This window comes from Bos mutus, chromosome 16 (assembly GCF_027580195.1).
Source record: "Bos mutus isolate GX-2022 chromosome 16, NWIPB_WYAK_1.1, whole genome shotgun sequence".
Taxonomy (NCBI): Eukaryota; Metazoa; Chordata; class Mammalia; order Artiodactyla; family Bovidae; genus Bos; species Bos mutus.
This window is the reverse complement of record NC_091632.1, coordinates 31736461-31761396: the sequence shown is the minus strand read 5'-3', so window position 1 is coordinate 31761396 and position 24936 is coordinate 31736461. Positions and strand designations below refer to the sequence as shown.

General features: G+C 41.1%; 1 pseudogene; it reads left to right on the top strand.

Moving 5' to 3' along the window:
* Positions 1-4260: 4260 nt before the first annotated feature.
* The window catches only part of LOC102269323 (PRAME family member 8-like), a 39470-nt pseudogene continuing 18794 nt past the window's right edge, over positions 4261-24936 (top strand).

The window sequence follows — 24936 nt, the reverse complement described above, 5'->3', positions numbered from 1 at the left end:
GGAGGGGCATGTGCAGGAAGTAGGATATGGAGAACACATGTTTAGTTCATAGCAATCCATTAACATAAAAGACCAATCAACACTTCAATGAGCATCTTCTTCTCTTTGTTTCCCCTACACCCACACCCAAGCCTCCTGCAAACTACCACTGCTATGGTGACTCCTGTGACTGTCCACCTCTGTGAGTGCCCAGTAAGACTGTTCTTTCCAAGCCAGGGTGCAGGTTGAAATCTCTTCCTACTCTGTTTTTCTGCTCCTTTGTCTATCGACAATATCATCTCCATGCAACAACTGAAGAGAGTGAGAGAGCATTAATCAGATCATGGAAATCTTTCAAAGGCTCCTCTCTTCATTCCACATCCAATGTGACCTGCCTGTGCCTTCTCTGCCCAGCATCAGTGACCTTCACCTATTCCCAAGTTGGCCACATGCTTCACTACATCAGTATTTGCACCATCCACCTAGCATGGTCTCTTCAACTGAAAACATCTCTGTTTAACCAAAATTTATTCAGACTCCTGAAACTTCCTCTACAAGTGTCCATGAACTTTGTTCTAAAATCAAGTTTGAACTAGAATTCTAAGCCAGTTCAGAGAGAATATTTACCCTTGATATCTGATCACCTCAAAAATTTGATCTAGAGGCTTCCTTGGTGACTCAGTGGTAAATAATCTGCCTGCCAATGCAGGAAACATGAGTTTAACCCCTGGTCCATAAAGGTACCCCATGCCATGGGGCAACTCAGCCACAACTATTGAGCCTTTTCCAGGAGAGGCAATTACTAAGCCCTCATGCTGCAACTAGTGAAGCCAGCATGCCCTAGGGCCCGAACTTTACAGCAAGAAAAGCCTCTGCAATGAGAAGCCTGCGTCCTGCAGCTGAATAGTAGCTCCCACTCACCACAGCTAAAGAAAAGGCTTTGCAGCAACCAAGACTCAGTGTTGCTAAACAAACAAACAAAAAAATCTGATCAAAATTCTTCACTGCCCACTCTTGGTATCTGATCATGCTGAGCTGTCTTCAACAAGAAATCTATTAGACTTGTACAACCAGAATGGGCTTCCCTCATAGCTCAGTTGATAAAGAATTCGCCTGCAATGTGGGAGACCCTGGTTCGATTCCTGGGTTGGGAAGATCCATTGGATAAGGGATAGGCTACCCACTCCAGTATTCTGGCCTAGAGAATTCCATGGACTGTATAGTCCATGAGGTCTCAGAGAGTCGGACATGACTAAGTGACTTTCACTTTCACAACCAGAATACTGCCCAGATTTAATGCTTCCTCTCAGCAACTTATGAGCCAGGAAGCATAGTGCTTCTTGGTTTAAATCGCTGCCTGTATCTGCTGAATTGTGAATGAAGTCCATTTACATGATGGAAAATATTTTCCTCTGTTGTCATAGTTCTGAATTAAATTTGCCTTTACCACTTACACCTGTGTCAGTTGCTGATTTTTATTTTTGGCACAATTTCCCAGCAGATTACTGCTCAAGAGCAAAGGTCCTTCTGAATATCCCCAAGATTCCCACATATCTGAGAATGACCAACTTGGAGCTTGTCCACTGTTGTAGATTTCTATATCAGCTCAAGATGTTTCTTCATATAATTAGTTTCTTTTTAAAAGATTTAATTTAAATATAGTTGATTTACAGTGCTGTGTTTAATTTCTACTGTATAGCAAACTGACTCAGTTTTACATATATATATATACACACACATTATTTTGCATATTATTTTCCATTATGCTTTATAACAGGATACTGAATATAGTTTCTTTTGCTGCACAGTAGAATCTTGTTGCTTACGCATCCTGAAGATGGTGACTGCAGCCATTAAATCAAAAGACGCTTGTTCCTTGGAAGGCCAGGAGGAGGGCATGGCAATCCACTCCAGCATTCTTGCCTTTAGAATCCCATTGACAGAAAAGCCTGCCAGGCTAGAGTTCATGGAGTTGCAAAGAGTCAGAGTTGCTACACAACTGTAGCAACTTAGCACCCATGTTCCTTGGAAGAAAATCTATGATAAACCTAGATAGCATATTAAAAAACAGAGCCATTACTTTGCCTACGAAGATGTGTATAGTCAAAGCTATGGTTTTTTCAGTAGTCATGTATGGATGTGAGAGTTGGACCATAAAAAGGCTGAGTGCTGAAGAATTGATGCCTTCAAACTGCAGTGCTGGGGAAGACTCTTGAGAGTCACTTGGGTAGCAAGAAGATCAAATCAGTCAATTCTAAAGGCAATCACCCCTGAATATTCATTGGAAAAACTGACGCTGAAGGTAAAGCTGTAATACTTTCGCCACCTTATGTGAAGAGCTGACTCATTGGCAAAAAGCCTGATGCTGGGAAAGATTGAAGTCAGGAGGAGAAGGGGACAACACAGGATGAGATGGTTGGGTAGCATCACTGACTCAATGGACAGAGTTTGAGCAAGCTCTGGGAGATGGTGAAGGACAGGGAGGCCTGGAGCACTGCAGTCCACGAGGTTGCAAAGATTCGGACACAACTGAGCAACTGAACAACTATATATGACAGTTTGAATCTGCCAATCCAAACCTCCCCTTCCCCATACCCCTCCCCAGTGGCCACCACAAGTCTGTTCTCTATGCCTTTTATTCTGTTTCATTTTCATAGGTGAGCTCATTTGTGCCACATCTTTGACTCCATATATACATGACAACATAGGGTATTTGTCTTTCATTTTTTCACTTGCTTCGTTAGTATCGTCTCTAAGTTCATCTTCATTACTGCAACCAGCAATAGTTTATTCTTTTTAATGGCTCAATAATATCACATCTTCCTTATCCATTCTTCTGTCAGTGGACATTTAGGTTGTTTCCATGTCTTGGGTATTTTAAATGATGCTAATATGAACCCAGGGGAACACATATATTTTTGAATTACAATTTTTTCTTCTGGGTATATGCCCAGGGGTGGGGTTGATGGATCACATGAGAATTCCATTTTTAGTTTTATGAGGAGCTTCCATACTGTTTTCCCTGGTGGCTGCACAATTTACGTTCCCACCAACAGTGTAAGAGGATTCCCTATTCTTCAGAGGCTCACGGGCATTTATTAATTTGATTTAGAGTCCCTTTTATTTATCATTGAACTGAAGGTGCTGGACTGCAAGGGGATGAAAGGTGAGCCTTTAAAACAGTGTTCTTTTTAGATCTCATAGAAGCTTTGATCCCATAGAATCATCCCAACCTTAGACTTTGAAATTTCAAAATTTCTACTAACATCACGTGAAGTCTCTCAGACAGTCCTTTCTAACATTTAGGTTTCCTGTCAGCTCTGGAGCAGACAGTGGTCCTTTGGATACTGTCAGCTAAATATTCTCTGCAGGGAGTTGGGAAGATTCCCCTGCTTGACAGTGACCTTGGTTCATCTGCCTACAAATGGGGAAAATATGAGTTAGGTTTAGGTTTTCTCTGATGGTTATCTAAAGGTTATATAAAAGTGCCCACACGGTTGCTCCCCAGTTTGTGTTCAAAATCAGAGATGCTTATGATTATCATTGTTACTAATCTCACTCTATTGTAAGTATGTATTGATGGCCTGGGATTTAATATGTCTGTTGAGTAGAATCCAATTTAACCATGTTTTATGCAAAGGGCATTCAAACCCATAGAAGAAACATGGTGAATGGAATCTTCAGGAAAGTGACCAAAGGAGTGAACAGCTTTCAAATAGTCGTCACTAAGGTGGCCAGAGGTGTACAAGAATAGTTTGGGCATCAAATAAATGGGGTGGGAGAGAGGCAAGGAAATTGTTTAAGCTGGGTTCCCTTTCATGGGTGCCGTTACACTCAAAAGAAACTGTGTGGTGCAGCCTCGGGTGGGAGTCACCCCTGATTGTGGCACAACTTGAAACACCGGATTCTTGACCTTGGGACCACCAGGGAAGTTCCCAGAAAAGTGTTGATCTTAATGAGCACAGAAACACAATTTTCTTTCTGTACCTAATGGAGTCACCTTGACCAGAATCTGTATCGAACTTACCTAAGTTTGAAGAAATAGTAACTGTCTAAATACACTTATAAAAAAGGTGGATTCATGTTGATGTGTGGCAGAACCAATAAAGTAATTAGCCTCCAATTAAAATAAATAAATTTATTATACAGAATGAAGTGAGTCAAAGAAAAAGGTAAATATTATATTCTAACACATATATACAGAATCTAGAAGAATGGTACTGAAGAACTTATTTGCAGGGCAGCAGTGGAGAAACAGACCTAGAGAATAGACTTATGGACATGGGGAGAGGGGAGGAGAGGGTGAGATGTATGGAAAGAGTAACATGGAAACTTACATCACCATATGTAGCATATACAACCAATGGCAATTTGCTGTATGGCTCAAGAAACTCAAACAGGGGCTCTATATCAACCTAGAGGGGTGGGATCGGGAGGGAGATGGGAGGGAAGTTCAAAAGGAAGGGGATATATGTATACCTATGGCTGATTCATGTTGAAGTTTGACAGAAAACAATAAAATTCTGTAAAGCAATTATCCTTCAAGAAAAAAAAAAGAAAAAAAAAAAAGAGGGGGCCAATAAGATTATAGCTTGGCTTCCATGACCACTGGAAAATGGTTCAGGCTGCTAGCCATCTGGAAGCTGTCCTCAGTGAGAAAAAAATCTTAAGAAAACCTCTTCTGATAGCACCTGTCCCTGGGTGACAGTGTTATTTTCCAGTGACCCACATTTATTTTCCTCTGGTGCCATGCTCCCGAAGAGTCCACAGTGCCCACCATTAGTAACTGTCTGTCTTGGAAATGTCTGATCCCAGGACTCCACCTCTCCCTCTTCTCACGTATTAGATTACATCTTTTAATGTTGTTTGCTGGACTGATCCCAAATTTCTAGAGGAAACACCCTCCAAGATGGCACTGTCCCCTGTGAGCCACCATATTTTCATTTCAAAATATCACCCAGAATAGCAGCTTTAAATCTTCCTTTTTCTTAAAATAAAGGAGAGAAAGACATGTATTTTACACTGTTGGGATCATTCACAAGGTCCCTTTAGGAATGCCCGGTTCAAAACTCTCCTGATCCACTCTTACATCTCCTTTGTTGCCTGTATAGGCTCACAATCTTCTATGTTTCCTACATAACACCTAAGTGACAAATTGATACAGGGACACTTTTTTATTATTTTTGTATCTTTTGGGAATATCTGGACTGTTTTTATGAAGCTGTGTTAATTCTGGGACATTCTGATAATTTTGACTGGGCCAAAGTTCCCCCAACAAAGTTGGTTTCAAGTTATTTTCTTTCTTGTTCAATGTCAGGAACCAATAAATTGTTCCATGACCAAACCCAGGGATATAATTGTCCATATTGGTGCATATCAACCAATGTTTGTGGAGTGAATCCATGTGTGAGTTCTTGATTCCCCGATCATTATTCTGTTTCCTGAATGTATATCTGATTCAGTCACCTAATGTGGAGAAAAATGAAGATCCAATCAAAATCAATACAGTGGGCATTTTATAATCTAATCAGGCACCCCTTTCTGATATTGCTAGTAGTTAGACAGAGGGTTGATGGGATTAGAAAAACCTGTAAAAGTCTCAGCCTCTGAAGAAAGGATGCAGAATCTTCTGACTCCTGAGTCACTGGCTGAGTCCTCCACAAGGCCTATGGTCTGAGCACCACACCAACATCACAGTGGTAAGTTACTGTCAGGACTGTTCTCAGACATCTTTAGCTGACCTTAAGGGTGGCATGGAACTCAAAATGACACAGAGAGGTTTTGTGTTTTTTTAATTATTTCTCTTTAGATGATAATATTTCAGGTTTTCATTGTACCTCTACTTGTATTTACCCTGAATCCCAATTATTTCGATTCATGCTGTAGCTGATACCATTTTCAGATAGCTTTACCATGATGATATTTTTAATAAAAATACCTGTAAATTTATTTTTTGAAATGTAAAATACTTTTTTTTGTGTACACCTGACTTTCATGTAGGAGCATTTTTTCAAATTTACTATTCGTTGTAACTGCAGTAACAGGATGGAGGCTGTGTTGCTCCACATGACAATCTTCTTCCCATAGACTAAATGATCATCTGAAAGTCTTCCCCAAATAAAGTTTGGAGTCAACTTTCAGGCTCTTGGTAACCACTTCTCAGTGGAACATGAATTAAACAAAGAAGTGGATGTATCTGAATGTGCTAGGGGTTGAGATGCTTGTTACTGAAACCAGTAGGGAAAAAGCTACAGCTTTGTGCCCAGTGAACCCACAGTATCAAAAGGAACAACTGAAGGGCTTCCACCCTTGCCAGTGCATAGATCTTGGCCTTGACTAGGTTCTTCTGAAGGGCTGGGAGACAGTCTATGGTGTGCTCACATTTGCCCTGAAATGGGTGCTTTGTTGCTTGGCATTTTCCACAGGATTCCTTTTGGCGAAGAGTCAGGATGAATGTCCCAACCCCACCCAGACTCCTGGACCTCGAAAGAACAAGCCTGCTGAGGGATGAGGACTCAGTCATTTCTGCTTTGGAGTTTCTACCCACGGAGCTCTTCCCACCCCTCTTCGTGGAAGCATTCCAAGGGGGACACATTGAGACTCTGAAGGCCATGGTGCAAACCTGGCCCTTTGTCCGCCTGCCTCTGGGGGCCCTGATTGACCTGCCTCATGTGGGACCCCTACAAGCAGTGCTGGAAGCACTTGACGTCCTTCTTGCCCAGAAGGTTCCCTCAAGGTGAGCCTGACTTGGGGAACCTGGTAAAATCCTGGGTGTCCCAGAGAAGACAGCTGGGGTGAGGGAATGTGGGTGCAAAGGAATGGACCAGACGGTTCTGAAGATGGAAATGAAGAAGGCTTGTCTCATTAAGGGAAGTGCCTCTGGAAGCATAAGAGTGCCTGTAATGAACAGGAGCCTGAAATATCATGTACTTCTCCTCTTAGTAATCCTTAAAGTTACTAGAAGTGAAGATTCAGAAAGGACAAGAAAAGAAAGCAAGATGGAAGAAAGTCAGAGAGGAAAGAGGGCAAGACAGCAGGTGACATCAGTAATCTGAAATTACAGCGGAGGAGAGCAGTGTGAGCTTAATTTTTGTGGCTATTTTTTCTTTCTGGGTGGATTTTAATGCATCTCTACCAATCTCCTTTTTCTCTATAGGAGGTGCAAACTGCAGGTGCTAGATTTGCGGGACACTGGTCATAAATTCTGGAGCATGTGGTCTGGAGCCAACAATCATGGATGTACAAGCTCAGGAAGAGCACCAGTGATTGAACCCAGCTCGATAACAAAGCAGCACTTGGTGCCATTGAGGGTTTTCACAGACCTTTCCCTGAAAAAAAGGACCCTGAAAAACTTCCTCACCTACCTTCTCCAGTGGGTGGAGCAGAGAAAAGCTTCCATACATCTGTGCTGTAAGAAGCTGAAGATCTTTTCAATGTCAATGGAAAATATTGTGAAGGTCCTGAGCTTGGTGCAGCTGGACTGTATCCAGGAGGTGCAGGTGAATTGCACCTGGCATCTGTCCACCCTGGCCACTTTTGCTCCTTTCCTCGGCCGCATGAGTAATCTTCAAAGACTCGTTCTCTTCCCTATCCACGTGTCTGCCTTTAGGAAGCACGAGCAGGATCACGTTGTGCAAATTACCTCCCAGTTCCTGAGGCTGGGCCACCTCTGGGATCTTCATCTGGAGTCTCCCTCCTTTCTTGAAGGCTGCCTGGACCAGATGCTCAGGTCAGTGTGCACCACTGTCTGGGTAACACTGAACATAACATTAGAATGTCAAAGTCACTGTCACTGAAGGGTGGTGTCCCATGACCATGGAAATAAAGATTGCGTGCTAAACTGTTATAGTGGCTCTTGAAAGGGACACCTTGCTGTGAAGGTATAGATTATTGACTGGGATGTTTGGATCTGGCCCTGGAGGGTTTGTAATTTCTTCATTCAGCAAAGGTGTTTATGTTCAAATGACTTCAAAATAGAGGAAATAAAGGGGACTCTGTTGGGGAATCACATCAGAGCAGAGCATTTCTGAAGAGAAGCTCTATGTTCACCAGGATTGTGGCCACAATGAGCTTGTCTTAAACTATCTGTCTGTATAACTTGTTTTTTTGTGCTCCAGACAAGGTAATTAATATAAGGGAAAGTGATGATTCTGGAGATTATGTTAATCCAGCTGAGCCAAATGGATAATAAATAGTGATGGAAAGTTTGTAGATGATCCAGGAATGTAAGTGAGCCCATTAGCCTGGCATCACATTTGATGTTGTAGAATCTTGTGTAAGTGTATTCTTTATGAATTTCTCTCTAGATCCACACCTGGCCAAAGATATAGGCATCTGGAGCCCAAAGTTGGACTGAAGGAATCCCTAGATTAAATAATTTTTTATTTCATCCACCTAGCAATAAAATTCAGTGACGACCACCCTTGATCGAGGCTCTGTGTCAGGCTCTCCTCTGAGCATGTTCTAGTGCCTTCCATTATACTCATTCATCCTCATAAGGAAGTGGAGTATGTTGTATTCTGCTTGATAGATGACGGAGAGAACTTTCAAGATTCTATTAATTGACTCAATCACATAGTGAAGGTAACAGGACTGAGCCTAGATTGAGACCGGGCAATCAGTGTATTGACCCTCATCAGATGGTCAGACTTAACTTTTGCCCTGAAGAAACCATTTGCTATCACATGTAGCCACCATGGGGCTTCCCGGGTGGCACTAGTAGTAAAGAACCCGCCTGCCAGTGCAGGAGACACAAGAGACTCCGATCGGATTCCTGGGTCAGGAAGGTACCCTGGAGAAGGAAACAACAACCCACTCCAGTATTCTTGCCTGGAAAATGCCATGGACAGAAGAGCCTGGTGGGCTACAGTCCACAGTGTTGCCAAGAGTCAGACTCGGCTTAGCAACTGAGTACCACACCACCGTGTAGCCACCTGGCACCCAGTTTCCAAGAACTAATTGTTTGGTTTCTCCCCAGGTGCCTGAAGACCACTTTGCACAACCTCTCAATAACCAACTGCTGACTTACGGAATCTGACTTGATCCACTTGTCCCAGTGCCCGAACATCTGTCAGCTAAAAAGCCTGGAAATTGTTGGTGTCACCATGACTGATTTTAGTCCTGAACTGCTCCAAGTTCTGCTGGAGAAAGTTGCAGCCACCATCCAGGAACTGTACTTAGACCAGTGTGGGATCATGGACTCCCAGTTTGAGGACATCCTGCCTGCCCTAAACCGTTGCTCCCAGCTCAGTTCCTTCAGCCTATGTGGGAACCTTCTCTCCATGGCTGTCATGGAGAAGATGCTGTGACATACCACTGGGCTGCCCTGTTTAAGTCAGGAGTGGTATCCAGCCCCTCAGGAGAGTTACAGCCCTCAGGGTGTCCCCCTGGAAGGCAGACTTGCTCACCTTCGGACTCAGCTGTTAGAGATTCTGAGAGACTTAGGCCAGCCCAGGATCATCAGGATTTTCCTAAGTCCCTGTCCGCACAATGGTGAAGACTTATGTTGTCATGTGGAGCCCATTATATATAGCTATAGTACCCCTGCCTTGATGGTTGTCTCTATGAAAAGCTTTCTTCTGGGCACTTGGAAACAGAAATCTAGGACATGTGTACTTCATAACATGAAAATCTATGGTTTCAGACATCAGCTCAATGTGAATGGGCAAAGAAAAGATGATCCAGTGGAAGTTCAAGATTGTAAGGGGAAATGTAGACTCTGGAAAATGATGGCACTTTCAATGACATGGGTTAAATAGCATAAGAATACAGAATGTAATTTTCTGAGTATACTGAAATGGTCAGAAATAAAGAAATCTTCAGTATATATGGACTGGTGCCCTCCAGGATACAGAATCATTTTCTCTGTTTTCACCTCAAGATATTTAGTTACTGATGAAAGAAAATGCAATGAATTATCCATTATCTGAAACCTTACTATTCCCACTAGTTCTCCATTCTGTCTTGGATTCAGCATTTATACAAAGCTACCAAAGAATTATAGTTCACCTAAGCTGCTTTAGCAGCCAGCACAGGGAGGAGCAAGGGAAAGAGTCCAGTCCTCTCTCTAGAGATAGACATTCTGAGCCTCCAGACTCCTAGGTTACCTGCTGGTACATGAGACCAGGTGACATGAACTAACATGGTGAGCAGGACTGTAGGTTTTAGCATGCTATAAACATTTGCTGTAATGTACATGTTCATTTAGTACAAATATTTGTGCTGTGATTTATATAAATAAGATCCATCTTTCAAAACTGTAAAAAAAGTTGAGTACTTAAAAAAATGCATGAAAGGCCCCATGGATTGTAACCTGCCAGGCTCTGCCTATGGAATTCTCCATGCAAGACTACTAGAGTGTGTAGCCATTCCCTTCTTCAGGGGTTCTTCCCCACCCAGGGATCAAACCCTGGTCTCTTGCACTGCAGGCAGATTCTTTACTGCCTGAGGTACCAGGGAAGTCCCAGATAGAGGAGCCTGGTGGGTCCTCTGGGGTCCCATAGAGTTGGACAGGACTGAGCGATTAACATGAGGAAATAAATGAGAAAACTGTTTTTAAAAACTAAATTATAATACTAGGTAGTTCTCTGACTAATGCACGTGGATAATTTTATAAAATGCTTGAGTTCGTTTGGAGCCACCAAAGAAAATAAATTATTTTAATAATCATTCAAAAAGAACAGTTTCTTCTTTAAAAACTAATTAGAATAGGGACCTCCATGTTGGTCTAGTGGCCAAGACTCCATGTTCCCAATGAAGGGGCCCCGATTGGATCCCTGGGCAGGGAATTAGATCCCACATGCTGCAACTAAGGGTTCCCGTGCTGCAACTAAAGATGGATCCTGCATGCCACAATGGAGTTGGATGGACTGTCCTGAATGCCACAACCAGACCTGGAGCAGCCAAATAAATAAATGAATAAATAAATGTTTTTAAATTAAATAAGTCAAAATAAAAATCTGAGCCATGTGATTCCAATAACTATTTTTTAAATTTAATTTTATTTTTTAACTTTACAATATTGTATTGGTTGTGCCACACATAAAAATGAATCCACCACAGGTATACATGTGTTCCCCATCCTGAACCCTCCTCCGTCCCCATACCATCCCTCTGGGTCGTCCCAGTGCACCAGCCCCAAGCATCCAGTATCATGCATCGAACCTGGACTGGCATCTCGTTTCATACATGATATTTTACATGTTTCAATGCCCTTCTCCCAAATCTCCCCACCCTCTCCCTCTCCCACAGAGTCCAAAAGACTGTTCTATACATCAGTGTCTCTTTTGCTGTCTCGTATACAGGATTATTGTTACCATCTTTCTAAATTCCATGTATATGCATTAGTATACTGTATTGGTATTTTTCTTTCTGGCTTACTTCACTCTGTATAATAGGCTCCAGTTTCATCCACCTCATTAGACCTGATTCAAATGCATTCTTTTTAATGGCTGAGTAATACTCCATTGTGTATATGTACCACAGCTTTCTTATCCATTCATCTGCTGATGGGCATTTAGGTTGCTTCCATGTCCTGGCTATTATAAACAGTGCTGCGACGGACATTGGGGTACATGTGTCTCTTTCAATTCTGGTTTCCTCAGTGTGTATGCCCAGCAGTGGGATTGCTGGATCATAAGGCAGTTCTATTTCCAGTTTTTTAAGGAATCTCCACACTGTTCTCCATAGTGGCTGTACTAGTTTGCATTCCCACCAACAGTGTAAGAGGGTTCCCTTTTCTCCACACCCTCTCCAGCATTTATTGCTTGTAGACTTTTGGATCACAGCCATTCTGACTGGCGTGAAATGGTACCTCATAGTGGTTTTGATTTGCCTTTCTCTGATAATGAGTGATGTGGAGCATCTTTTCATGTGTTTGTTAGCCATCTGTATGTCTTCTTTGGAGAAATGTCTATTTAGTTCTTTGGCCCATTTTTTGATTGGGTCATTTATTTTTCTGGGATTAAGCTGCAGGAGTTGCTTGTATATTTTTGAGATTAGTTGTTTATCAGTTGCTTCATTTGCTATTATTTTCTCCCATTCTGAAAGCTGTCTTTTCACCTTGCTTATAATTTCCTTTGTTGTGCAGAAGCTTTTAAGTTTAATTAGGTCCCATTTGTTTATTTTTGCTTTTATTTCCAATATTCTGGGAGGTGGGTCATAGAGGATTCTGCTGTGATGTATGTCGGAGAGTGTTTTGCCTATGTTCTCCTCTAGAAGTTTCATAGTTTCTGGTCTTATGTTTAGATCTTTAATCCATTTTGAGTTTATTTTTGTGTATGGTGTTAGAAAGTGTTCTAGTTTCATTCTTTTACAAGTGGTTGACCAGTCCTACTCAAACTCTTCCAGAAAATTGCAGAGGAAGGTAAACTTCCAAACTCATTCTATGAGGCCACCATCACCCTAATACCAAAACCTGACAAAGATCCCACAAAAAAAGAAAACTAAAGGCCAATATCACTGATGAACATGGATGCAAAAATCCTTAACAAAATTCTAACAATCAGAATCCAACAACACATTAAAAAGATCATACACCATGACCAAGTGGGCTTTATCCCAGGGATGCAAGGATTCTTCAATATCTGCAAATCAATCAATGTAATACACCACATTAACAAATTGAAGGATAAAAACCATATGATTATCTCAATAGATGCAGAGAAAGCCTTTGACAAAATTCAACATCCATTTATGATCAAAACTCTCCAGAAAGCAGGAATAGAAGGAACATACCTCAACATAATAAAAGCTATCTATGACAAACCCACAGCAAACATTATCCTCAATGGTGAAAAATTGACAGCATTTCCTCTAAAGTCAGGAACAAGACAAGGGTGCCCACTTTCACCACTACTATTCAACATAGTTTTGGAAGTTTTGGCTACAGCAATCAGAGCAGAAAAAGAAATAAAAGGAATCCAAATTGGAAAAGAAGAAGTAAAACTCTCACTATTTGCAGATGACATGATCCTCTACATAGAAAACTCTAAAGACTCCACCAGAAAATTACTAGAACTAATCAATGAATATAGTAAAGTTGAAGGATATAAAATCAACATACAGAAATCCCTTGCATTCTTATACACTAATAATGAGAAAATAGAAAGAGAAATTAAGGAAACAATTTCATTCACCATTGCAACGAAAAGAATAAAATACTTAGGAATATGTCTACCTAAAGAAACTAAAGACCTATATACAGAAAACTATAAAACACTAGTGAAAGAAATCAAAGAGGACACTAATAGATGAAGAAATATACCATCTTCATGGATTGGAAGAATCAATATAGTGAAAATGAGTATACTACCCAAAGCAATTTATATATTCAATGCAATCCCTATCAAGCTACCAACAGTATTCTTCACAGAGATAGAACAAATAATTTCATGATTTGTATGGAAATACAAAAAAACCTCAACTAGCCAAAGCAATCTTGAGAAAGAAGAATGGAACTGGAGGAATCAACCTGCCTGACTTCAGGCTCTACTACAAAGCCACAGTCATCAAGACAGTATGGTACTGGCACAAAGACAGAAATATAGATCAATGGAATAAAATAGAAAGCCCAGAGATAAATCCACGCACATATGGACACCTTATCTTTGACAAAGGAGGCAAGAATACACAATGGATTAAAGACAATCTCCAATAACTTTAAAAAATATTTAGAATAGCAAAATTTCAGAGCTGGAAGAATTACAATTGTGTTTTTAAAAATGCATTTTATATTTTAGAGAAGTTTTATCTTCTATCTAAAACTGAGCAGAAAGTAAGGGACTTCCTATGTAAATCCTGCCCTCAGCACATGCATAGCCTTCTGAGCTATCAACATTCCCCACTGGATTGGTATATTTGTTATCAATGATGAACCTACATTGATGTATCATTATCCCCCCTACATATATAGTTTATATTGAGGTTCCTTCTTGGTGTTGTGCATTCTCTGAGTTTTGTCAAGTACATAATGACATTGTAGAATCACACAGAGTGTTTGCTCTGCCTATTTATCCCTCCTCCACCTCAACCCGGAGAAAAATCTGATTATGTCACCATTCTCAGAGTTTGCCTTTTGCAAATTTTTTTTTTGCAAAAAAATATTCATAAAAAAATAATTGTCATGTAGTTGGACTCACTTATGTAGCCTTTTCAGATTGGTTCTTTCGCTTAGTAATAGACATTGAGGATACCTCCATGTCTTTTCATGGTTTGATACCATTTCATTGTTTGAATATATCACAGTTCACTGGTTCTTTCACCTTTTGAAGGACATCTTGGCTTCTTTCAAGTTTTGGCAACAATGAATAAAGCTGCTATAAGCTTCCATATGTATGCTTTTTTTGTATGGACAGAATGGACTGATACCAAGGAATGAAACTGTTGGATTGTAGGATAAGAGTACATATTAAAATTATTTTTTCTTGACAATCCCCCCTGTTAGACAGATACCTTTCCATGAAGAGTAGGAACAGTGTCTCTACCACCCTATGGTCCATATCAGACCACAAGGCTGTTAAGGTAGTAAATAATTACAACTGCATGATCCCTGGAAAGCTTTATCATCAGTTTATGGTCAAATGTTATTTTTTATTGAAAAGTCAATTTGGGGAAGATCAATGTCATATTATTGAATACCAGCCTTTGACTGTGTGGATCACAATAAATTGGAAAATTCTGAAAGAGATGGGAATACCAGACCACCTGACCTGTCTCTTGAGAAACCTATATGAAGGTCAGGAAGCAACAGTTAGAACTGGATATGTAACAACAGACTGGTTCCAAATAGGAAAAGGAGTACGTCAAGGCTGTATATTGTTACCCTGCTTATTTAACTTATATGCAGAGTACATCATGAGAAACGCTGGGCTGGAAGAAGCACAAGTTGGAATCAAGATTGCCAGGAGAAATGTCAATAACCTCAGATATGCAGATGACACCACCCTTATGGCAGAAAGTGAAGAGGAACTAAAGAGCCTCTTGATGAAAGTGAAAGAGGAGAGTGAAAAAGTTGGCCTAAATCTCAACATTCAGAAAACTAAGATCATAGCATCTGGTCCCACCACCTCATTGGGAATAGATGGGGAAGCAGTGGAAACAGTGTCAGACTTTGTTTCTTGGGGCTCCAAAATCACTGCAGATGGTGATTGCAGCCATGAAATCAAAAGACGCTTACTCCTTGGAAGGAAAGTTATGACCAACCTAGATAGCATATTCAAAAGCAGAGACAATTTGAATCAGTTCTAATGAGGTGGATGAAACTGGAGCCTATTATACAGAGTGAAGTAAGCCAGAAGGAAAAACATAAATACAGTATACTAACGCATATATATGGAATTTAGAAAGATGGTAACAATAACCCAGTGTACGAGACAGCAAAAGAGACACTGATGTATAGAACAGTCTTATGGACTCTGTGGGAGAGGGAGAGGGTGGGAAGATTTGGGAGAATGGCAATGAAACATGTAAAATATCATGTAGGAAACGAGTTGCCAGTCCAGGTTCGATGCACGATGCTGGATGCTTGGGGCTAGTGCACTGGGATGGCCCAGAGGGATGGTATGGGGAGGGAGAAGGGAGGAGGGTTCGGGATGGGGAACACATGTATACCTGTGGCGGATTCATTTTGATATTTGGCAAAACTAATACAATTATTTAAAGTTTAAAAATAAAATAAAATTAGAAAAAAAAAAAAAAAGCAGAGACATTACTTTGCCAACAAAGGTCTGTCTAGTCAAGGCTTTGGTTTTTCCAGTGGTCATGTATAGATGTGAGAGTTGGACTGTGAAGAAGGCTGAGCACCAAAGAATTGATGCTTTTGAACTGTGGTGTTGGAGAAGACTCTTGAGAGTCCCTTGGACTGCAAGGAGATCCAATCAGTCCATTCTAAAGGAGATCAGTCCTGGGTGTTCATTGGAAGAACTGATGCTAAAGCTGGAACTCCAGTACTTTGGCCACCTCATGTGAAGAGTTGACTCACTGGAAAAGACCCTGATGCTGGGAGGGACTGGGGGCAAGAAGAGAAGGGGACGACAGAGGATGAGATGACTGGATGGATCACCGACTCGATGGACAAGAGTTTAAGTAAACTCTGGGAGTTGGCGATGGACAAAGAGGCCTGGCGTGCTGCAATTCATGGGGTCGCAGAGTCAGACACGACTGAGTGACTGAACTGAACTGAATATAAATATGTAAGATATAAAAGAAATAATACTGCAGTTAATATATATGTCCATGTGAATTACCTATAAAACAAAACTCCATGTGTTTTCCATGCTCCCAGTCATACAATAATGTCATAAGGATGTACTGTACAGTGTGGGGATAAAAATTACTAATACTATATCTTACATTTGAGTACTGCTAAAAGAGTAGGTCATAAAAGTTCTCACCACAAGAAAAAACTATAACTATGTGACATAATGGTTGTTAAGTATTTATCGTGATGATCATTTTTAAATATATATATCAAATTATTTACATATACACACAAAATAAATACAATGCTATATGTCAATTGTATTTTAATAAACATGGGAAAAAATGTAATCTGAGAAAATATGCCAGAAGAGAAACTAGAAAAAAAGAGACAAAGGTTTTACTATGAAAACAGTAACAAATATTTGTATTTCTGATTGATTCAGCTGCATAAACTGAAATGGCCAGCTGAGATGGAGCAGAGAAAGTGTTGCTGGGTGATCCTGTACTAATCTTCAACACTCAGACAAAACCAAGTGTGACTGGGTGGCATGGACGTGATTAAATACCAATTTAAGGAGGAAGGATCTGTCACCTAACTTTCTCATCAATAGAGGAAAACTACCCCTTATTTTTGGTAAACTTTCTTCCTAGATTAGCAGTATTCAAAGTTCTGGTCTCAAGACTCCTTTATATTCTTAAAATGTACTGAGGATCCTAAAGAGCTTTGTGTATGTGGGGTATGTCTATCAATATTAATCATATTAGTTAAAGTGGAAGGATGCTTAAAAACTCATTTATTAACTCAATTATGCATACCAATTCAAACCTATTTCATATTTTTACCAAAAGTGGTTATGTTTTACAAAAAAATGAGCATAATATAAAAGCCAATACAATATTGTAAAGTAATTAACCTCCAATTAAAATAAATAAATTTATATTTTTAAAAAAAGAGTCATACCTAAAAACTAATAATTTTATTGGGATGTAATTTAAATATTTTATAAAACATCCAGTTAATCTCACCTGGTGGCTCAGATGGTAGAGTCCACCTGCTATGCAAGATACACAGGTTCAATCCCTGGGTTGTGACGATCTTCTGGATAAGGGAATGGGAACCCACTCCAGTATTCTTGCCTGGAGAATTTCATGGACAGAGGAGCCTGGTGGGCTACAGTCCTTGGGGTCATTAAGAGTTGGACACATAAATTTGGTCACATAAAGACTAACACACACACATACAATTTATATATCTTACAAAATATACACTTAAAGTATGCAATTCAATGTTTTTCAGTATACTTACAGAACTCCATAGCTGTCACCAAAATCTTAGAACATTTTTATCACCCCCAAAGAAACTCTATACCCACTAAGAGCAATGCCCCATTTTCTCACAAATGTCTCAGGTCTTGACAGCCTCTGATGTACCTTCTGACTTCACGAATTTCCCCACTTCCACTGACATTCACGTGATGGTCTGTCAGTCAGTCCTTTCCAACAATTAGGATGTCCGACAGCTCAGTGGAGGGGATCCTTCTGAGTCTCCTGCTTGAGGGAATCTACCAATCACTCACTTCCTGGAAGAGGGCAGTCTCTACTCCCTGGCTCAGATCAGAGTTTACCAGCTTAAAAAGAGGGAAAAGGGCAGTGGCATTTATATTTTCTGTGAAGATTTTTTGAAGAAGTGGATGATAAGTGCCCTTTCAATGGATGTTCAACCAACAGAGATGTTTATGATTATTATTGATACTAATCTCACTCTACGGTACCTCATGAATAAAGAATTGAAGAACTGGTTATTAAAAGTCTATTTAGTACAATCCAGCTGAACTCATTTTAATGCAAAGACCTTGATACCCAGAGTAGAAATGTAGTAAATGAAATCTTTTCAAAAGATACCAAGGTGGAGAACACCCTTAAGAGAATCTCAGCTTTGGCAGCCAGTGGTGCAGAAATATTTGGGCATCGCTCTGAATGGGGGAAAGAAAGGTATGGAGAATTCATTGGAGTTGAGGGAGATTCTCACTTTATGTCTTGAAATTTCAAAAGGATCACTGTGTGGAACCCAATGTGGCAGTCACCACTGAAAATAGCAGGCAAACACCAAATATAGCTTCTGAATTCTTAGGGGAAAGGTGGTGAAATTTGTGAGCATGCTAAATATGAGGAGAAAAACAGAATTTTATTTCTATTCTTAATTGCATTGCCTCAATCAGAAATTGCATTAAACTTAGCTAAGTGTGAAGAAGCAATCATTATCAAAATATACTTGGGGGAATTCCCAGGTTGTCCAGTGGTTAAGAATCCACCTTCTAATGCAGGGGACATAGGTTTGATCCCTGGTCAGGAACTAAGATCCCACCTGCTGTGGGGCAATTAAGTCTGTGTGCCAAAATGATGGGCTTGCACATGTAAGACTGCACATGTAATATCCTGCATTCTACCACTAAGACTCAATACAGTCAAATAAATAAACATTTTTTAAATATATGTACGTGGAAAGGGCCAATGGGATTATGGCTGGGTTCCCAGGATCCCTGGAAAATGGCTGCTGCTAATTGCCAATTGGGAAGCATCTCCTGTGGGAAGAATCTAGAAGAAAATATGTCCTGGTAACAGCTGCCATGATGAGGATAGGGCTATTTGCAACTGACTCTTGTTTATGTCTCCCCTGGCTCCAAGTTCCCAAAGAGCCCACACTATCCATCCTCAGTGGCTCTCAGGCTTGGAAAGGTACGAGTTCCCAGGATTGGATGCCTCACTCTCCACTCACACTCTCATAGTTAGTGTTTTTAAGTAAATTTGCTGAGTTGATCCCATCCTTATGGGAAGTAAGGAGCTCAAAATTAACACTGTCTCCTCATAGTTACTCCCTTCAAATTTCTAGACTCCATCCAGAGAAAAAATTTAATCTTGATCTTACAAAATAGGAATAAAATATTTTACACTGTTTGGGTCATTCACTGGGTACTTTTAGATATGTGAGTGCCTGCTAAATCACTTCAGCCATGTCCAACTCATTGCAATGCTGCCAGGCTCCTCTGTCCATGGGATTCTCCATGCAAGAATACTGGAGTGGATTGCCATTTCCTTTTCCAAAGGATCTTCCTGATTCCAGTGATTGAACCCACATCTCTTATGTCTCCTGCATTGTCAGGAGTGTTCTTTACCACTTGCAGATACACTCAGCTGCCATTCTTAAGAAACCATTGTCTTTAGAAAGAGTTTTAATTCTGGGACATTTTGATTATTGCTTTTGGTAATTGTTTACTATTATTATTATTAGTCTCATTCAGGAAGACATTAAACTCTCCTTATTTCACATCTAGGACTACATGGGTACCTATTAGTAAAACCCAATCAATGTTTGTGGACTAAATCCAGAAATGATTCCTTGATTGCCATGACCCCCTGTCCCCCATTTTTTCTCTTTTTTGAATGAATATGTGGTTCTATCATTTCATCTAAATAAAGACAAATATACACTCAGGATTAACCTGATGGGCTGTGTGTGTGCTTAGTCTCTCAGTTGTGTCTGACTCTTTGTAACCCCATGGACTGTAGCACTCCAGACTCTTCTGTCCATGGGGATTCTCCAGGCAAGAATACTGGAGTGGGTTGCCATGTTCTCCTCCAGGGGATTTTCCCAACCCAAGGACTGAACCCGGGTCTCCCACATTGCAGGTGGATTCTTTACCATATGAGTCACCAGGGAAGCCCAATCTGATAGAATATAATTAGGTACAACTTCCTGATTGGAAGGTAGTAGTTGAAAAGACAGATAATGTGATTAGAAAGGTCTACAAAAGCCTTACCCCTTACCCAGTCACCCAGGAAAAGATGCAAAATTTCCTTGCTCTGTAGTCACTACCTGGGTTCTCCACAGAACTGAAGTCTGAATACCCTGCCAGTCACAGCAGAGCTGGTAAGATAACAGTCTAAGGACACCCAGGTCTCCCTTATGGTAATCTGTTCATGAATGATGGCATACAGTTAGGGATTTCAGGGAGATTTTCCTTTTTCTTCCTTTTCAATGAATAGATTTCAGGTTTTGGTTTTGCCTCTAAGGGTAACTTTACCTTTAATAATACTTTGATCTGCAATTTGATGTATATCATTTTTAAATACCTACACCAACTAGATTTACTTTTTAATGAAAAATCTCTATTTGGAACTTTATTTCTTGACATTTAAAATATTTAGTTTGTGCACAAATAACATTCATTTTAGTGGTATCTCCTTAATCTTTCCCAGCCAGTTTACTGTGGGAACTGAGGATGGAGGCTCTTTTGGCCCACATGACTCCCCTATTCCCATAGGTTAGGGCTGTAAGTGATGGTCTGAGAATGTTCCCCCAAAACAGATTGTGATCAGGTTTCAGGCTCATAGTACCCACCTCCCAGTAAGACATGATTAAGCAAAGATATGGAAAAAATGGATAGGGTAGTGACTGATGTTTCCATCTCCATGGTACTTGTGAGACACTACTTGAGGTTCCAGAAATGGTAGACCTATGTCATTTTGTTAGGGGAAGCACACTGATTGAAACTGCCCACCCTGGCCATGCACCATAGTAACCATTTGCATGAGTTGTTTTACGACAGGAGGTCCTGGTAAGGAACATGGAACTAATAAGCCACCACCAACCAGAAGAGTTCAGGAAAGGTCAAAAGGAGACACCATATGTCTGACCACCTCCCAGAATCCTTCTCTCTGGCATCCATCTTGGCTGAACAAGGCATGCACCACCAGGAAGGACTCTGAGTCAGAATGATTGGCTAAAGACAACCAGGAAATTAATCCATCACCATAAAACCTAAGACCACAAACCATGTGGCAGAGCAGTTCTCCTGGGTTCCCTTACCCTACTGCTCTCCGCCCAGGCTCCCTTTCCCAGTAAAATCTCTTGCTTTGTCAGCATATGTGTTTCCTCTGACAATTCATTTCCGAGTGTTAGACAAGAGCCCAGTTTCAGGCCCTGGAAGGTGTTGCCTTTCCTGCAACAATTTTGTCAACAGAGCCCAGAGTATAACTTGTGTAAGCTAAGGCTCTTCCACTACTGCCAGAGGAGTAACTATGGCCACAATTTGGTTCTTCTGCAGTGTGAGGAGACACATGAAGGTCACGCTTGGCCTGAGAAGAATGATTTATTCCCTAAAAATACTCATGGGATTCCTTTTGGAGTAGAGTCAGCACGAGTGTCTGGAACCCTCTCAGACTCCTGGACCTGGCAGCAATGAGCCTGTGGAGGGACGAGGCCTCAGCTATCTCCCCTTTTGAGTACCTGCCCACCGAGCTCTTCCTACCACTGTTTATTTCAGCCTCCTTTGGGAGACACAGTGAGACCCTGAAGGCCATGGTGCAAGCCTGATCCTATGTCTGCCTGCCTCTGGGGGATAGTCTGATGTAGTTGTTTCACAGAGAGAACCTACAAGCAGTGTTGGATGGGCTTGATGGCCTGCTTGCCCAGAAGGATCACCCCAGGTAAGTCTGATCCAAGTATCCTGGTAAGATCCTAGACATCCTGAAGAGATAGCTGGTGTCATAAGAGTGGATGGCCAAGGGATGGACCAGAGGCTTCTGATGAGGCTGATGAAGAAGCTCAGAGGCTTTGGCTATTGCTCAGTTCACTTTGAGAAATGCTTTCCAGCAGTGCAGGAGTGCCTAAGATGCAAGGGAACCTGAAAGTACATGTCCCGGCCTCCTCCTTAAGGGTACTAGCAGTAGAAAGCTAGAGAAAATGGAAGAAGAAAAGGAGATGGAGAAAGGTGAGGTGGAGAAGGAAAAAGAGGGCACGGCAGCAGATGATGTTAGGAATGTGAAGTAAAAGCACACATGGGAAGTCTGAGTGTTGCCTAAAATTCTGAGACTGTGATTTCATTCTATGTGAATCTTAAACCATTACACCCAATCTGCTATTTCTCCACAGGAGATGCAAACTGGAGAAGGGCCTTGGATGAGGAGGAAGTAAGTGGAAATCCTCATTCTGTCTGTATTACTGGGATTTTTACAATGAGAATATTGCCCTGTACTCCTTGGGCATAATCAACAAAAGCATGGAAAACAAAAAAAGTTTTCTTTAATTGCTGAACCAAACCTGCTTGCTCACCACAAAGCAGTGAAACTAATATACTAACTGGGAATGGCAGAGAAAAGTGCAGGATTTACTACAGGAACTAAGAAAAGAACAGGGACAACCAGTTACTCAAAAGGACAAAATTTCCAGATGACTTTCAGGAAAAGACTTTTGAAGACAAGGTGAGGGAGAGTGTTGTGGAGAGCAGCTCCTGAACATTCTTCTGATTGGTTGGTGGTGATGTAATTAGAAGCCAACTTCATCAGCCTTCTTCTTCCAACTGCTCTGTGGTCTACTCGCTTCTGGTCAGCATGCAGTTAACTTCTTCCACATGGTGGGAGTTTCAGTATATACAAATGGCTCAAGAATATGGCTATAGCCCCTGAAGTGGTTTTAAAGATCCTTGAATTTGATTAATGGCTGCTGCTAAGTCACTTCAGTCGTGTCCGACTCTGTGCGACCCCATAGACAGCCTCCTACCAGACTCCTCTGTCCCTGGGATTCTCCAGGCAAGAACACTGGAATGGGTTGCCATTTCCTTCTCCAATGCATGAAAGTGGAAAGTGAAAGTGAAGTCGCTCAGTCGTGTCCGACTCTTAGCGACCCCATGGACTGCAGCCTACCAGGCTCCTCCGTCCATGGGATTTTCCAGGCAAGAGTACTGGAGTGGGGTGCCATTGTCTTCTCCAGATTAATGGCTAAATTATTATTATCTGTTGCTTGATTGTTCCCCCCTGTTTCCCCATTTTCTCATATTTTCTGTTTATATTTATTCTTTGGAACTTGAAGAAGGCCTAGAAGCCTAAAGGTTCTCTACAAACAAGAGGCAGGAGGAGAACTTGGTGGAGGATCAGTCCAGGAATGCCCCGTAGGGTCCTGTTTTGTTACACTTTCATATACAATTTACATTGTGCACTGTATTGACCACAAGTGTTATTTCTTCCATATCCAACCTATTTGTGATATTGATAACCAACTAGTGTTGAATTTCCCAAGATTTACATTTCAGTGCAAAATAACATTTGGTTATAAACTGACTTTAAAGGTTTTCAGGATGTTACTGCTTTACTGCTCATCAGGCTTCTTGTTCATCTGTGGGACCACAGGGTGAGAGAGTTCCTGCCTTTTATGGGATAATCTCTAACAGGTAAGATTGTCAAGGGAGAAAAATAATTGCAATACATACCCTTTTCATATAATCCAGCTATCTTTCTCCTTGATATTTAATGAGTTTAAAACATGTCCACATAAAACGTGCACACAGATGCTTGTAGTGGCAAACCAAGGAAGCAACTAAGATGTCTCTCAGTAGATGAATGAATAAATAATGTCTGGTACATTCAAACAATTCAACATGAAACAGGAAAAGACACAGAAGTAACTTACATGTATATTACTAACTGAGAAGCCTGCCTACTGGACAATTCCAATTATATAACTTTCTGGAAAAAGCTTCCTTGATAGCTCAGTTGGTAAAGAATCCACCCACAGTGCAGGAGACCCCAGTTCGATTCCTGAGTTGGGAAGATTTGCTGGAGAAGGGATGGGCTACCCACTCCAGTATTCTTGGGCTTCCCTGGTGGCTCAACTGGTAAAGAATCCGCCTGCAATGTGGGAGATCTGGGTTTGATCCCCGGGTTGGGAAGATCCCCTGGAGAAGGGAAAGGCTCCCCACTCCAGTATTCTGGCCCGGAGCATTCCCTGGACTGTGCGCATGAATTGGTGGCCATATGTCCAAGGTGAGTCCCACTTTAGGTCCTGGGTATGTTCTCCTTTCTATTGTAAGGAATAGAGGGTAAGCTAGAGGACTAAAATATCCTGGGGATTTCTGCTAGGAGGGAAAAAGTAGGCAAAGACCCATTTAATAGTGTCTTGCTATATGCCAAGTTGGGTGCCAAACTCTCAAGTGCATCATCTCATTGATTCCTAGAAAATTCCAGAACCTAGGTTTGTATCATTGTCTTCCTTCACACACACACACACAGAACAGAAAAACTGAGCTCTTGCCTGACACACCTTCTTTCCAATATTCCCTCTCTCCTTGAATCAGCATCACCAGTCCATGAAACCTCAGCAGACTGTTTTTCTGTGAATGCCCTCTGTTTAGGGTCAATGTGATGGTTAATTTTCTTGTGTAAATGTTCCTATGCAAAAAAAAAAAAAAAAAGTGCTGGTAAAACATGAGTTATGGTTGAAGATGTTTCTGGAAGAAATTAGCATTGAAAACAACTGAATGAAGAGATCTGCCCTTACCAATGTGGATGGGCATCATGCAGTCCTTGGGTTCTAAACGAAACAAGGAGGGAAAATTCTCTCCTCTCTCTCTTCTTACCCACAAACGTTGAAGCTTCTGGCTCTCAAGTCTCCATGCTGTGAACCTTAAACAGTAGTCCCCTGCTTCTTTGGTCTTTGGTCTCAGACTTGGAGTAACACCATCACTTTACCTGATTTTGAGCCTTAATCCTCAGTCTGAATTATAGCACTGGCATCTCAGGTTGTCTAGGTTACAGATAGCAGACTGTGGGACTTTTCAGACTGTGTAACCAAGCAAGTCCATTAGCATAACAAAAGTCTTCCTATATATATCTGCATATACAGGTGACCCTAGAAAACACTGGTTTGAAATGCTCAGATTGACTTACACACAAACATGTTTTAAGAGTAAATGTCATTATACA